Source organism: Ipomoea nil, unplaced genomic scaffold, assembly GCF_001879475.1.
Source record: "Ipomoea nil cultivar Tokyo-kokei standard unplaced genomic scaffold, Asagao_1.1 scaffold1662, whole genome shotgun sequence".
Lineage (NCBI taxonomy): Eukaryota > Viridiplantae > Streptophyta > Magnoliopsida > Solanales > Convolvulaceae > Ipomoea > Ipomoea nil.
Genome location: NW_017618090.1, coordinates 1 through 15,440, shown reverse-complemented (window position 1 = coordinate 15,440; position 15,440 = coordinate 1). Strand labels below are relative to the sequence as shown.

Here is a 15,440-nt window from a genome sequence, read left to right as displayed (position 1 = left end):
TAACTTAGAATTAATATGGTAGAAATGCATTTCTTGATCACATAGTATAAATTTAGATAACATATAAAACCTTCGTCATTTTACAACCAGTCTAATTCGAAAAATTCACAATGAAAATGGGGATGTAGCTCAGATGGTAGAGCGCTCGCTTAGCATGCGAGAGGTACGGGATCGATACCTCGCATCTCCACTTTGAAAGCCTTGTATGTGCAAGCTTAACACAACGCCCAACCTAATCAAATGTGTAATGAAAACAATCAAGACCCACGAACATAGAAGTTGAAGGCTTTCTTGGCTAGATATATGACCCTATATATTAAGTTTTTATATGATTTGCATCCTACCACTCAGACTATGAATTTAAAGCAAAATTTTAAACACATCAAATAACCACTATAATTATAATACAATCAACAGTATCCAATTAACTTAGAATTATTATGGCTAGAAATGCATTTCTTGATCACATAGTATAAATCTAGATAACATATAAAAACTTCGACATTTTATAACTAGTCAAATTCGAAAAATTCACAATGAAAATGGGGATGTAGCTCAGATGGTAGAGCGCTCGCTTCGCATGCGAGAGGTAAGGGAATCGATACCCCGCATTTCCACTTTGAATAGAACAACTAACGCAATAACAATAAATCATAGCGCCGATGTACTTTAAAAATGTGCAATTAAACGCAATCCATGAGAAGTGTCAATAGCCATAAATCTTAAAACATTCAACCCCGTTAGCCAGCCCAAATAATGGCACCACCCCTATCAGCCCTAAATCTTAAAATCAAGCATAGAGAAGTTGAAGGTTTTTTTCTTTTTTTTTTTTTCTTTTTATTCATCCTCCTCATCGTCTTCATGGACTAGATATATGACCTTTTATATATGTTAATAGTATATATACTTAGAGTTTTTATTTGATTTGCATTCTACCACTCAGACTATGAATTTAAAGCAAAATTTTAAACTCATCGAATTACTACTATAATTATAATACAATCAACAGTATCCTATTAACTTAGAATTAATATGGGTAGAAATGCATTTCTTGATCACATAGTATAAATCTAGATAACATATAAAACCTTCGTCATTTTACAACTAGTCTAATTCGAAAAATTCACAATGAAAATGGGGATGTAGCTCAGATGGTAGAGCGCTCGCTTAGCATGCGAGAGGTACGGGGATCGATACCCGCATCTCCACTTTGAATAGAACAACTAACGCAATAACAATAAATCATAGGCGCCGATGAACTTTAAAATGTGCAATTAAACGCAATCCATGAGAAGTGTCTAGCCAGCCCAAATAATGGCACCACCCCTATCAGCCCTAATTCTTAAAATCAAGCACTAGAAGTTGAAGGTTTTTTTCTTTTTATTCGTCCTCCTCATCGGACTGATATATGACCCTTTTATATATGTTAATATATATATTTAGAGTTTTTATATGATTTGCATCCTACCACTCAGACTATGAATTTAAAGCAAAATTTTAAACTCATCGAATAACTACTATAATTATAATACAATCAACAGTATCCTATTAACTTAGAATTAATATGGTAGAAATGCATTTCTTGATCACATAGTATAAATCTAGATAACATATAAAACCTTCGTCATTTTACAACCAGTCTAATTCGAAAAATTCACAATGAAAATGGGGATGTAGCTCAGATGGTAGAGCGCTCGCTTAGCATGCGAGAGGTAGGGGATCGATACCCGCATCTCCACTTTGAATAGAACAACTAACGCAATAAATAAATCATAGGCGCCGATGAACTTTAAAAATGTGCAATTAAACGCAATCCATGAGAAGTGTCTAGCCAGCCCAAATAATGGCACCACCCCTAATTCTTAAAATCAAGCACTAGAAGTTGAAGGTTTTTTTTCTTTTTATTCATCCTCCTCATCGTTTTCAAGGACTAGATATATGACCCTTTTATATATGTTAATAGTATATATATTTAGAGTTTTTATATGATTTGCATCCTACCACTCAGACTATGAATTTAAAGCAAAATTTTAAACTCATCGAATAACTACTATAATTATAATACAATCAACAGTATCCTATTAACTTAGAATTAATATGGTAGAAATGCATTTCTTGATCACATAGTATAAATCTAGATAACATATAAAACCTTCGTCATTTTACAACCAGTCTAATTCGAAAAATTCACAATGAAAATTGGGATGTAGCTCAGATGGTAGAGCGCTCGCTTAGCATGCGAGAGGTACGGGGATCGATACCCCGCATCTCCACTTTGAAAGCCTTGTAAGTGCAAGCTTAGAACACAACACCCAACCTAATCAAATGTGTAATGAAAACAATCAAGACACGAACACCAGAAGTTGAAGGCTAGATATATAGACCCTATATATTAAGTTTTTATGGAATTTAAAGAATCAAATGTGTAATGAAAACAATCAAGACTTGAACTAGATATATGACCCTATATATTAAGTTTTTATATGATTTGCATCCTACCACTCAACTATGAATTTAAAGCAAAACTTTAAACACATCAAATAACCACTATAATTATAATACAATCAACAGTATCCTATTAACTTAGAATTATTATGGCTAGAAATGCCTTTCTTGATCACATAGTAAATCTAGATAACATATAAAACTTCGACATTTTATAACTAGTCAAATTCGAAAAATTCACAATGAAAATGGGGATGTAGCTCAGATGGTAGAGCGCTCGCTTCGCATGCGAGAGGTAAGGGAATCGATACCCCGCATCTCCACTTTGAATAGAACAACTAACGCAATAACAATAAATCATAAGCGCCGATGTACTTTAAAAATGTGCAATTAAACGCAATCCCATGAGAAGTGTCAATAGCCATAAATCTTAAAACATTCAACCCCGTTAGCCAGCCCAAATAATGGCACCACCCCTATCAGCCCTAATTCTTAAAATCAAGCACTAGAGTTGAAGGTTTTTTTTCTTTTTTTTTTTCTTTTTATTCATCCTCCTCATCGTCTTCATGGACTAGATATATGACCCTTTTATATATGTTAATAGTATATATATTTAGAGTTTTTATATGATTTGCATCCTACCACTCAGACTATGAATTTAAAGCAAAATTTTAAACTCATCGAATAACTACTATAATTATAATACAATCAACAGTATCCTATTAACTTAGAATTAATATGGGTAGAAATGCATTTCTTGATCACATAGTATAAATCTAGATAACATATAAAACCTTCGTCATTTTACAACCAGTCTAATTCGAAAAATTCACAATGAAAATGGGATGTAGCTCAGATGGTAGAGCGCTCGCTTAGCATGCGAGAGGTACGGGGATCGATACCCCGCATCTCCTTTGAAAGCCTTGTAAGTGCAAGCTTAGAACACAACACCCAACCTAATCAAATGCGTAATGAAAACAATCAAGACCACGAACAATAGAAGTTGAAGGCTTTCTTGGCCTAGATATATGACCCTATATATTAAGTTTTTATATGATTTGCATCCTACCACTCAGACTATGAATTTAATGCAAAATTTTAAACACATCGAATAACCACTATAATTATAATACAATCAACTGTATCCTATTAACTTAGAATTATTGTGGGTAGAAATGCATTTCTTCATCACATAGTATAAATCTAGATAACATATAAAACTTCGACATTTTATAACTAGTCAAATTCGAAAAATTCACAATGAAAATGGGGATGTAGCTCAGATGGTGAGCGCTCGCTTAGCATGCGAGTGGTACGGGAATTGATACCCGCATCTCCACTTTGAATAGAACAACTAATGCAATAATAATAAATCATAGGCGCCGATGAACTTTAAAAATGTGCAATTAAACGCAATCCCATGAGAAGTGTCTAGCCAGCCCAAATAATGGCACCACCCCTATCAGCCCTAATTCTTAAAATCAAGCACTAGAAATTGAAGGTTTTTTTTTCTTTTTTATTCATCCTCCTCATCGTCTTCATGGACTAGATATATGACTTTTTATATATGTTAATAGTATATATTTAGAGCTTTTATATGATTTGCATCCTACCACTCAGACTATGAATTAAAGCAAAATTTTAAACTCATCGAATAACTACTATAATTATAATACAATCAACAGTATCCTATTAACTTAGAATTAATATGTGTAGAAATGCAATTCTTGATCACATAGTATAAATCTAGATAACATATAAAACCTTCGTCATTTTACAACCAGTCTAATTCGAAAAATTCACAATGAAAATGGGGACGTAGCTCAGATGGTAGAGCGCTCGCTTAGCATGCGAGAGGTATGGGGATCGATACCCCGCATCTCACTTTGAATAGAACAACTAACGCAATAATAAATCATAGGCGCCGATGAACTTTAAAAATGTGCAATTAAACGCAATCCCATGAGAAGTGTCTAGCCAGCCCAAATAATGGCACCACCCCTATCAGCCCTAATTCTTAAAATCAAGCACTAGAAATTGAAGGTTTTTTTTCTTTTTATTCATCCTCCTCATCGTCTTCATGGACTAGATATATGACTTTTATATATGTTAATAGTATATATATTTAGAGTTTTTATATGATTTGCATCCTACCACTCAGACTATGAAATTAAAGCAAAATTTTAAACTCATCGAATAACTACTATAATTATAATACAATCAACAGTATCCTATTAACTTAGAATTAATATGTGTAGAAATGCATTCTTGATCACATAGTATAAATCTAGATAACATATAAAACCTTCGTCATTTTACAACCAGTCTAATTCGAAAAATTCACAATGAAAATGGGGACGTAGCTCAGATGGTAGAGCGCTCGCTTAGCATGCGAGAGGTATGGGGATCGATACCCCGCATCTCCATTTGAATAGAACAACTAACGCAATAAAAATAAATCATAGGCGCCGATGAACTTTAAAAATGTGCAATTAAACGCAATCCCATGAGAAGTGTCTAGCCAGCCCAAATAATGGCACCACCCCTATCAGCCCTAATTCTTAAAATCAAGCACTAGAAGTTGAAGGTTTTTTTTCTTTTATTCATCCTCCTCATCGTTTCAAGGACTAGATATATGACCCTTTTATATATGTTAATAGTATATATATTTAGAGTTTTTATATGATTTTGCATCCTACCACTCAGACTATGAATTTAAAGCAAAATTTTAAACTCATCGAATAACTACTATAATTATAATACAATCAACAGTATCCTATTAACTTAGAATTAATATGTGTAGAAATGCATTTCTTGATCACATAGTATAAATCTAGATAACAAATAAAACCTTCGTCATTTTACAAACCAGTCTAATTCGAAAAATTCACAATGAAAATTGGGATGTAGCTCAGATGGTAGAGCGCTCGCTTAGCATGCGAGAGGTACGGGGATCGATACCCCGCATCTCCACTTTGAAAGCCTTGTAAGTGCAAGCTTAGAACACAACACCCAACCTAATCAAATGTGTAATGAAAACAATCAAGACCACGAACACCAGAAGTTGAAGGCTTTCTTGGGCTAGATATATAGACCCTATATATTAAGTTTTTATACGGTTTGAATCCTACCACTCAAACTATGAATTTAAAGCAAAACTTTAAACACATCAAATAACCACCTAATCAAATGTGTAATGAAAACAATCAAGACTACGAACACCAGAAGTTGAAGGCTTTCTTGGGCTAGATATATGACCCTATATATTAAGTTTTTATATGATTTGCATCCTACCACTCAAACTATGAATTTGAAGCAAAACTTTAAACACATCAAATAACCACTATAATTATAATACAATCAACAGTATCCTATTAACTTAGAATTATTATGGCTAGAAATGCCTTTATTGATCACATAGTATAAATCTAGATAACATATAAAACTTCGACATTTTATAACTAGTCAAATTCGAAAAATTAACAATGAAAATGGGGATGTAGCTCAGATGGTAGAGCGCTCGCTTCGCATGCGAGACGTAAGGGAATCGATACCCCCGCATCTCCACTTTGAATAGAACAACTAACGCAATAACAATAAATCATAAGCGCCGATGTACTTTAAAAATGTGCAATTAAACGCAATCCCATGAGAAGTGTCAATAGCCATAAATCTTAAAACATTCAACCCCGTTAGCCAGCCCAAATAATGGCACCACCCCTATCAGCCCTAATTCTTAAAATCAAGCACTAGAGAATTTGAAGGTTTTTTTTCTTTTTTGTTTTTCTTTTATTCATCCTCCTCATCGTCTTCATGGACTAGATATATGACCCTTTTATATATGTTAATAGTATATATATTTAGAGTTTTATATGATTTGCATCCTACCACTCAGACTATGAATTTAAAGCAAAATTTTAAAACTCATCGAATAACTACTATAATTATAATACAATCAACAGTACCCTATTAACTTAGAATTAATATGGGTAGAAATGCATTTCTTGATCACATAGTATAAATCTAAGATAACATATAAAACCTTCGTCATTTTACAACCAGTCTAATTCGAAAAATTCACAATGAAAATGGAGATGTAGCTCAGATGGTAGAGCGCTCGCTTAGCATGCGAGAGGTACGGGGATCAATACCCGCATCTCCGCATTGAAAGCCTTGTAAGTGCAAGCTTAGAACACAACACCCAACCTAATCAAATGCGTAATGAAAACAATGCCTTGTAAGTGCAAGCTTAGAACACAACACCCAACCTAATCAAATGCGTAATGAAAACAATCAAGACCACGAACAATAGAAGTTGAAGGCTTTCTTGGCCTAGATATATGACCCTATATATTAAGTTTTTATATGATTTGCATCCTACCACTCAGACTATGAATTTAATGCAAAATTTTAAACACATCGAATAACCACTATAATTATAATACAATCAACTGTATCCTATTAACTTAGAATTATTATGGGTAGAAATGCATTCTTGATCACATAGTATAAATCTAGATAACATATAAAACTTCGACATTTTTATAACTAGTCAAATTCGAAAAATTCACAATGAAAATGGGGATGTAGCTCAGATGGTTGAGCGCTCGCTTCGCATGCGAGTGTACGGGAATTGATACCCCGCATCTCCACTTTGAATAGAACAACTAATGCAATAATAATAAATCATAGGCGCCGATGAACTTTAAAAATGTGCAATTAAACGCAATCCCATGAGAAGTGTCTAGCCAGCCCAAATAATGGCACCACCCCTATCAGCCCTAATTCTTAAAATCAAGCACTAGAAATTGAAGGTTTTTTTTTCTTTTTATTCATCCTCCTCATCGTCTTCATGGACTAGATATATGAACTTTTTATATATGTTAATAGTATATATATTTAGAGCTTTTATATGATTTGCATCCTACCACTCAGACTATGAATTTAAAGCAAAATTTTAAACTCATCGAATAACTACTATAATTATAATACAATCAACAGTATCCTATTAACTTAGAATTAATATGTGTAGAAATGCATTTCTTGATCACATAGTATAAATCTAGATAACATATAAAACCTTCGTCATTTTACAACCAGTCTAATTCGAAAAATTCACAATGAAAATGGGGACATAGCTCAGATGGTAGAGCGCTCGCTTAGCATGCTAGAGGTAAGGGGATCGATACCCCGCATCTCCACTTTGAATAGAACAACTAACGCAATAACAATAAATCATAGGCGCCGATGAACTTTAAAAATGTGCAATTAAACGCAATCCCATGAGAAGTGTCTAGCAGCCCAAATAATGGCACCACCCCTATCAGCCCTAATTCTTAAAATCAAGAACTAGAAGTTGAAGGTTTTTTTTCTTTTTGTTCATCCTCCTCATCGTCTTCATGGACTAGATATATGACCCTTTTATATATGTTAATAGTATATATATTTAGAGTTTTTATATGATTTGCATCCTACCACTCAGACTATGAATTTAAAGCAAAATTTTAAACTCATCGAATAACTACTATAATTATAATACAATCAACAGTATCCTATTAACTTAGAATTAATATGTGTAGAAATGCATTTCTTGATCACATAGTATAAATCTAGATAACATATAAAACCTTCGTCATTTTACAACCAGTCTAATTCGAAAAATTCACAATGAAAATGGGGACATAGCTCAGATGGTAGAGCGCTCGCTTAGCATGCTAGAGGTAAGGGGATCGATACCCCGCATCTCCACTTTGAATAGAACAACTAACGCAATAACAATAAATCATAGGCGCCGATGAACTTTAAAAATGTGCAATTAAACGCAATCCCATGAGAAGTGTCTAGCAGCCCAAATAATGGCACCACCCCTATTAGCACTAATTCTTAAAATCAAGAACTAGAAGTTGAAGGTTTTTTTTCTTTTTGTTCATCCTCCTCATCGTCTTCATGGACTAGATATATGACCCTTTTATATATGTTAATAGTATATATATTTAGAGTTTTTATATGATTTGCATCCTACCACTCAGACTATGAATTTAAAGCAAAATTTTAAACTCATCGAATAACTACTATAATTATAATACAATCAACAGTATCCTATTAACTTAGAATTAATATGTGTAGAAATGCATTTCTTGATCACATAGTATAAATCTAGATAACATATAAAACCTTCGTCATTTTACAACCAGTCTAATTCGAAAAAATTCACAATGAAAATTAGGATGTAGCTCAGATGGTAGAGCGCTCACTTAGCATGCGAGAGTACGGGGATCGATACCCCGCATCTCCCCTTTGAAAGCCTGCTAAGTGCAAGCTTAGAACACAACACCCAACCTAATCAAATGTGTAATGAAAACAATCAAGACCACGAACACCAGAAGTTGAAGGCTTTCTTGGGCTAGATATATAGACCCTATATATTAAGTTTTTATATGATTTGAATCCTACCACTCAAACTATGAATTTAGAGCAAAACTTTAAACACATCAAATAACCACCTAATCAAATGTGTAATGAAAACAATCAAGACCACGAACACCAGAAGTTGAAGGCGTTTTTATATGATTTGCATCCTACCACTCAAACTATGAATTTAAAGCAAAACTTTAAACACATCAATTAACCACTATAATTATAATACCATCAACAGTATCCTATTAATTTAGAATTATTATGGCTAGAAATGCCTTTCTTGATCACATAGTATAAATCTAGATAACATATAAAACTTCGACATTTTATAACTAGTCAAATTCGAAAAATTCACAATGAAAATGGGGATGTAGCTCAGATGGTAGAGCGCTCGCTTCGCATGCGAGAGGTAAGGGAATCGATACCCCGCATCACCACTTTGAATAGAACAACTAACGCAATAACTATAAATCATAAGCGCCGATGTACTTTAAAAATGTGCAATTAAACGCAATCCCATGAGAAGTGTCAATAGCCATAAATCTTAAAACATTCAACCCCGTTAGCCAGCCCAAATAATGGCACCACCCCTATCAGCCCTAATTCTTAAAATCAAGCACTAGAGAATTTGAAGGTTTTTTTTCTTTTTTGTTTTTCTTTTTATTCATCCTCCTCATCGTCTTCATGGACTAGAAATATGACCCTTTTATATGTTAATAGTATATATATTTAGAGTTTTTATATGATTTGCATCCTACCACTCAGACTATGAATTTAAAGCAAAATTTTAAACTCATCGAATAACTACTATAATTATAATACAATCAACAGTATCCTATTAACTTAGAATTAATATGGGTAGAAATGCATTTCCTGATCACATAGTATAAATCTACATAACATATAAAACCTTCGTCATTTTACAACCAGTCTAATTCGAAAAATTCACAATGAAAATGGGGATGTAGATCAGATGGTAGAGCGCTCGCTTAGCATGCGAGAGGTACGGGGATCAATACCCCGCATCTCCACTTTGAAAGCCTTGTAAGTGCAAGCTTAGAACACAACACCCAACCTAATCAAAGGTGTAATGAAAACAATCAAGACCACGAACACCAGAAGTTGAAGGCTTTCTTGGGCTAGATATATGACCCTATATATTAAGTTTTTATATGATTTGCATCCTACCACTCAGACTATGAATTTAAAGCAAAATTTTAAACACATCAAATAACCACTATAATTATAATACAATCAACAGTATCCTATTAACATAGAATTATTATGGATAGAAATGCATTTTTTGATCACATAGTATAAATCTAGATAACATATAAAACTTCGACATTTTATAACTAGTCAAATTCGAAAAATTCACAATGAAAATGGGGATGTAGCTCAGATGCTAAAGCGCTCGCTTAGCATGCGAGAGGTACGGGGATCGATACCCCGCATCTCCACTTTGAAAGCGTTGTAAATGCAAGCTTAGAACACAACACCCAACCTAATCAAATGTGTAATGAAAACAATCAAGACCACGAACACCAGAAGTTGAAGGCTTTCTTGGGCTAGATATATGACCCTATATATTGTTTTTATATGATTTGCATCCTACCACTCGGACTATTAATTTAAAGCAAAATTTTAAACACATCAAATAACCACTATAATTATAATACAATCAACAGTATCCTATTAACATAGAATTATTATTGGTCCGTTTGGTTCACGGAATAGACTGGGAATGGCATAGCATTCCCAGTAACAGACCTATTCTTCTGTTTGGTAACAATGTGTATTACTAGGAATAATGTTCCCAGTAATAGCCTTTTACCTCAGATGAGGTAATAGCTATTACCCGGGCCCCCCTGGTATTAACTTATTCCTGAGTCCTAATAGAATATTTTTTTTTTCAATTTTAACCTTATCTTTCTCGCCGTTCTCTCCCTACATATCATTCTACCCTTCCCCGATTCCTTCATCATCAACATCAAAGTCAAACAATTTTTCCAGCCACATCAAATTAGAGCATCATCAACATCAAAATCAAGCAAATCTTTCTGCCACATCAAAGGTAAATTTTCAGAATTTCATTTTTTACCAATTAAATATTTAATTATATATATAATTATATATATATATATATATATATACTGCGGCGGTGAGCCGCCGCCGCAGTAATATATATATATACACTGCCGCGGCCTCATGTGGGCTACATACGGTCGCAAGCGGCAGGAAAACGGCGATCACCATCCGGACGTCTCCTCTACCCTACGATCACTCGACGTTGGCCAGAAAATTTCCAAGGTGGTGCTGTGCAGACTTGAGTTTTTCCAGCGTGCAGAGTCAACGGACAAAGAGGTGGTCCGTGGGATCTGACGATGAGGAGGCCATTGTTAGTCGCACGATAGAATTTTAAATAAGGATCAAAGCATTTGGCTGAGAATATCGAACTGAGTTATATCATAAATGTAATGCGATCAGTTCTAATTATCACAACCATGGAATCTGGGAGTGCCATCCGCTATTTTATCCACAAAAATCTCCAAGGCAGCTTTTATCATTGGTTCAAAAATATCCTCAGAACAATGAATTTGCTATACAAATGGAAAATGAACATTACTAATTACTAATATCATTATTTACAGATAATAATAATAATAATAATAATAATAATAATAATAATAATAATAATAATAATAATAATAATATATTTTATACAAGGGCATTTATGTCTTTTACTTATATATTCCATTTCTATTCCATAACTAACCAAACGTTGGAATACAATTCCTAAAGTCTATTCCATCGACGAACCAAACAACAGAATACAATTTCTATTCTATTCCTTACCTATTCCATTCCCTATGGAGTAGAATTCCTATTCCCTCCAAATTGATTCCGTGAACCAAACTACCCATATGGGTAAAAATGCATTTCTTGATCACATAGTATAAATCTAGATAACATATAAAACTTCGACATTTTATAACTAGTCAAATTCGAAAAATTCATAATGAAAATGGGGATGTAGCTCAGATGGTAGAACGCTCACTTTGCATGCGAGAGGTACGGGGATCGATACCCCGCATCTCTGCACTTTGAATAGAGCAACTAATGCAATAAAAATAAATAAATCAAGCACCACCCCTATTAGCCCTAATTCTTAAAATCAAGCACTAGAGAAGTTGAAGGTTTTTTTTCTTATTTGTTTTTCTTTTTATTCATCCTCCTCATCGTCTTCATGGACTAGATAGTATCCTATTAACTTAGAATTAATATGGGTAGAAATACATTTCTTGATCACATAGTATAAATCTAGATAACATATAAAACCTTCGTCATTTTACAACCAGTCTAATTCGAAAAATCCTTAATGAAAATGGGGATGTAGCTCAGATGGTAGAGTGCTCGCTTAGCATGCGAGAGGTACGAGGATCGATACCCCGCATCTCCACTTTGAAAGTCTTGTAAGTGCAAGCTTAGAACACAACACCCAACCTAATCAAATGTGTTGTAATGAAAACAATCAAGACCACGAACACCAGAAGTTGAAGGCTTTCTTGGGCTAGATATATGACCCTATATATTAAGTTTTTATATGATTTGCATCCTACCACTCAGACTATGAATTTAAAGCAAAATTTTAAACACATCAAATAACCACTATAATTATAATACAATCAACAGTATCCTATTAACTTAGAATAATTATGGGTAGAAATGCCTTTCTTGATCACATAGTATAAATCTAGATAACATATAAAACATCGACATTTTGTAGCTAGTCAAATTCGAAAAATTCACAATGAAAATGGGGATGTAGCTCAGATGGTAGAGCGCTTGCTTAGCATGCGAGAGGTACGGGGATCGATACCCTGCATCTCCACTTTGAAAGCCTTGTAAGTGCAAGCATAGAACGACCCTATATATTAAGTTTTTATATGATTTGCATCCTACCACTCAGACTATGAATTTAAAGCAAAATTTTAAACACATCAAATAACCACTATAATTATAATACAATCAACAGTATCCTATTAACATAGAATTGTTATGGGTAGAAATGCATTTCTTGATCACATAGTATAAATCTCAATAACATATAAAACTTCGACATTTTATAACAAGTCAAATTCGAAAAATTCACAATGAAAATGGGGATGTAGTTCAGATGGTAGAGCGCTCGTTTAGCATGTGAGAGGTACGGGGATCGATACCCCGCATCTCCACTTTGAATGCCTTCTAAGTGCAAGCTTAGAACACAACACCCAACCTAATCAAATGTGTAATGAAAACAATCAAGACCACGAACACCAGAAGTTGAAGGCTTTCTTGGGCTAGATATATGACCCTATATATTAAGTTTTTATATGATTTGCATCCTACCACTCAGACTATGAATTTAAAGCAAAATTTTAAACACATCAAATAACCACTATAATTATAATACAATCAACAGTATCCTATTAACATAGAATTATTATGGGTAGAAATGCCTTTCTTGATCACATAGTATAAATCTAGATAACATATAAAACTTCGACATTTTATAACTAGTCAAATTCGAAAAATTCACAATGAAAATGGGGATGTAGCTCAGATGGTAGAGCGCTCGCTTCGCATGCGAGAGGTAAGGGAATCGATACCCCGCATCTCCACTTTGAATAGAACAACTAACGCAATAACAATAAATCATAAGCGCCGATGTACTTTAAAAACGTGCAATTAAACGCAATCCCATGAGAAGTGTCAATAGCCATAAATCTTAAAACATTCAACCCCGTTAGCCAGCCCAAATAATGGCACCATCCCTATCAGCCCTAATTCTTAAAATCAAGCACTAGAGAATTTGAAGGTTTTTTTTCTTTTTTGTTTTTCTTTTTATTCATCCTCCTCATCGTCTTCATGGACTAGATATATGACCTTTTTATATATGTTAATAGTATATATACTTAGAGTTTTTATTTGATTTGCATTCTACCACTCAGACTATGAATTTAAAGCAAAATATTAAACTCATCGAATTACTACTGTAATTATAATACAATCAACAGTATCCTATTAACTTAGAATTAATATGGGTAGAAATGCATTTCTTGATCACATAGTATAAATCTAGATAACATATAAAACCTTCGTCATTTTACAACCAGTCTAATTCGAAAATTCACAATGAAAATGGGGATGTAGCTCAGATGGTAGAGCGCTCGCTTAGCATGCGAGAGGTACGGGGATCGATACCCCGCATCTCCACTTTGAATAGAACAACTAACGCAATAACAATAAATCATAGGCGCCGATGAACTTTAAAAATGTGCAATTAAACGCAATCCCATGAGAAGTGTCTAGCCAGCCCAAATAATGCACCACCCCTATCAGCCCTAATTCTTAAAATCAAGCACTAGAAGTTGAAGGTTTTTTTTTCTTTTTATTCATCCTCCTCATCGTCTTCATGGACTAGATATATGACCTTTTTATATATGTTAATAGTATATATATTTAGAGTTTTTATATGATTTGCATCCTACCACTCAGACTATGAATTTAAAGCAAAATTTTAAACTCATCGAATAACTACTATAATTATAATACAATCAACAGATCTATTAACTTAGAATTAATATGTGTAGAAAATGCATTCTTGATCACATAGTATAAATCTAGATAACATATAAAACCTTCGTCATTTTACAACCAGTCTAATTCGAAAAATTGACAACAAAAATGGGGACGTAGCTCAGATGGTAGAGCGCTCGCTTAGCATGCGAGAGGTAAGGGGATCGATACCCCGCATCTCCACTTTGAATAGAACAACTAACGCAATAACAATAAATCATAGGCGCCGATGAACTTTAAAAATGTGCAATTAAACGCAATCCCATGAGAAGTGTCTAGCCAGCCCAAATAATGGCACCACACGTATCAGCCCTAATTCTTAAAATCAAGCACTAGAAGTTTAAGGTTTTTTTTCTTTTTGTTCATCCTCCTCATCGTCTTCATGGACTAGATATATGACCCTTTTATATATGTTAATAGTATATATATTTAGAGTTTTTATATGATTTGCATCCTACCACTCAGACTATGAATTTAAAGCAAAATTTTAAACTCATCGAATAACTACTATAATTATAATACAATCAACAGTATCCTATTAACTTAGAATTAATATGTGTAGAAATGCATTTCTTGATCACATAGTATAAATCTAGATAACATATAAAACCTTCGTCATTTACAACCAGTCTAATTCGAAAAAATTCACAATGAAAATGAGGATGTAGCTCAATGTGGTAGAGCGCTCGCTTAGCATGCGAGAGGTACGGGATCGATACCCCGCATCTCCCCTTTTGAAAGCCTGCTAAGTGCAAGCTTAGAACACAACACCCAACCTAATCAAATGTGTAATGAAAACAATCAAGACCACGAACACCAGAAGTTGAAGGCTTTCTTGGGCTAGATATATAGACCCTATATATTAAGTTTTTATATGATTTGAATCCTACCACTCAAACTATGAATTTAGAGCAAAACTTTAAACACATCAAATAACCACCTAATCAAATGTGTAA

The 15,440-nt window shown here is 33.8% G+C and overlaps 12 non-coding genes across 12 annotated transcripts; all 12 read left to right on the top strand.

The window, feature by feature from the left end:
- The first annotated feature begins 1,136 nt into the window (after window positions 1-1,136).
- Window positions 1,137-1,208, top strand: TRNAA-AGC. Its single transcript has one exon. It is a non-coding gene; the product is annotated as a tRNA-Ala (tRNA).
- Window positions 1,209-2,200: 992 nt separating this feature from the next.
- TRNAA-AGC lies at window positions 2,201-2,273 on the top strand. Its single transcript has one exon. It is a non-coding gene; the product is annotated as a tRNA-Ala (tRNA).
- A 1,013-nt stretch (window positions 2,274-3,286) lies between these two features.
- Window positions 3,287-3,359, top strand: TRNAA-AGC. The gene has a single exon. It is a non-coding gene; the product is annotated as a tRNA-Ala (tRNA).
- Window positions 3,360-4,798: 1,439 nt separating this feature from the next.
- Window positions 4,799-4,871, top strand: TRNAA-AGC. The gene has a single exon. It is a non-coding gene; the product is annotated as a tRNA-Ala (tRNA).
- Window positions 4,872-5,345: 474 nt separating this feature from the next.
- TRNAA-AGC lies at window positions 5,346-5,418 on the top strand. The gene has a single exon. It is a non-coding gene; the product is annotated as a tRNA-Ala (tRNA).
- A 1,117-nt stretch (window positions 5,419-6,535) lies between these two features.
- Window positions 6,536-6,607, top strand: TRNAA-AGC. The gene has a single exon. It is a non-coding gene; the product is annotated as a tRNA-Ala (tRNA).
- Window positions 6,608-9,820: 3,213 nt separating this feature from the next.
- On the top strand, window positions 9,821-9,893 carry TRNAA-AGC. The gene has a single exon. It is a non-coding gene; the product is annotated as a tRNA-Ala (tRNA).
- A 356-nt stretch (window positions 9,894-10,249) lies between these two features.
- TRNAA-AGC lies at window positions 10,250-10,322 on the top strand. Its single transcript has one exon. It is a non-coding gene; the product is annotated as a tRNA-Ala (tRNA).
- Window positions 10,323-12,249: 1,927 nt separating this feature from the next.
- TRNAA-AGC lies at window positions 12,250-12,322 on the top strand. Its single transcript has one exon. It is a non-coding gene; the product is annotated as a tRNA-Ala (tRNA).
- Window positions 12,323-12,681: 359 nt separating this feature from the next.
- Window positions 12,682-12,754, top strand: TRNAA-AGC. Its single transcript has one exon. It is a non-coding gene; the product is annotated as a tRNA-Ala (tRNA).
- A 1,294-nt stretch (window positions 12,755-14,048) lies between these two features.
- Window positions 14,049-14,121, top strand: TRNAA-AGC. Its single transcript has one exon. It is a non-coding gene; the product is annotated as a tRNA-Ala (tRNA).
- A 473-nt stretch (window positions 14,122-14,594) lies between these two features.
- Window positions 14,595-14,667, top strand: TRNAA-AGC. Its single transcript has one exon. It is a non-coding gene; the product is annotated as a tRNA-Ala (tRNA).
- The last annotated feature ends 773 nt before the right edge of the window (window positions 14,668-15,440 follow it).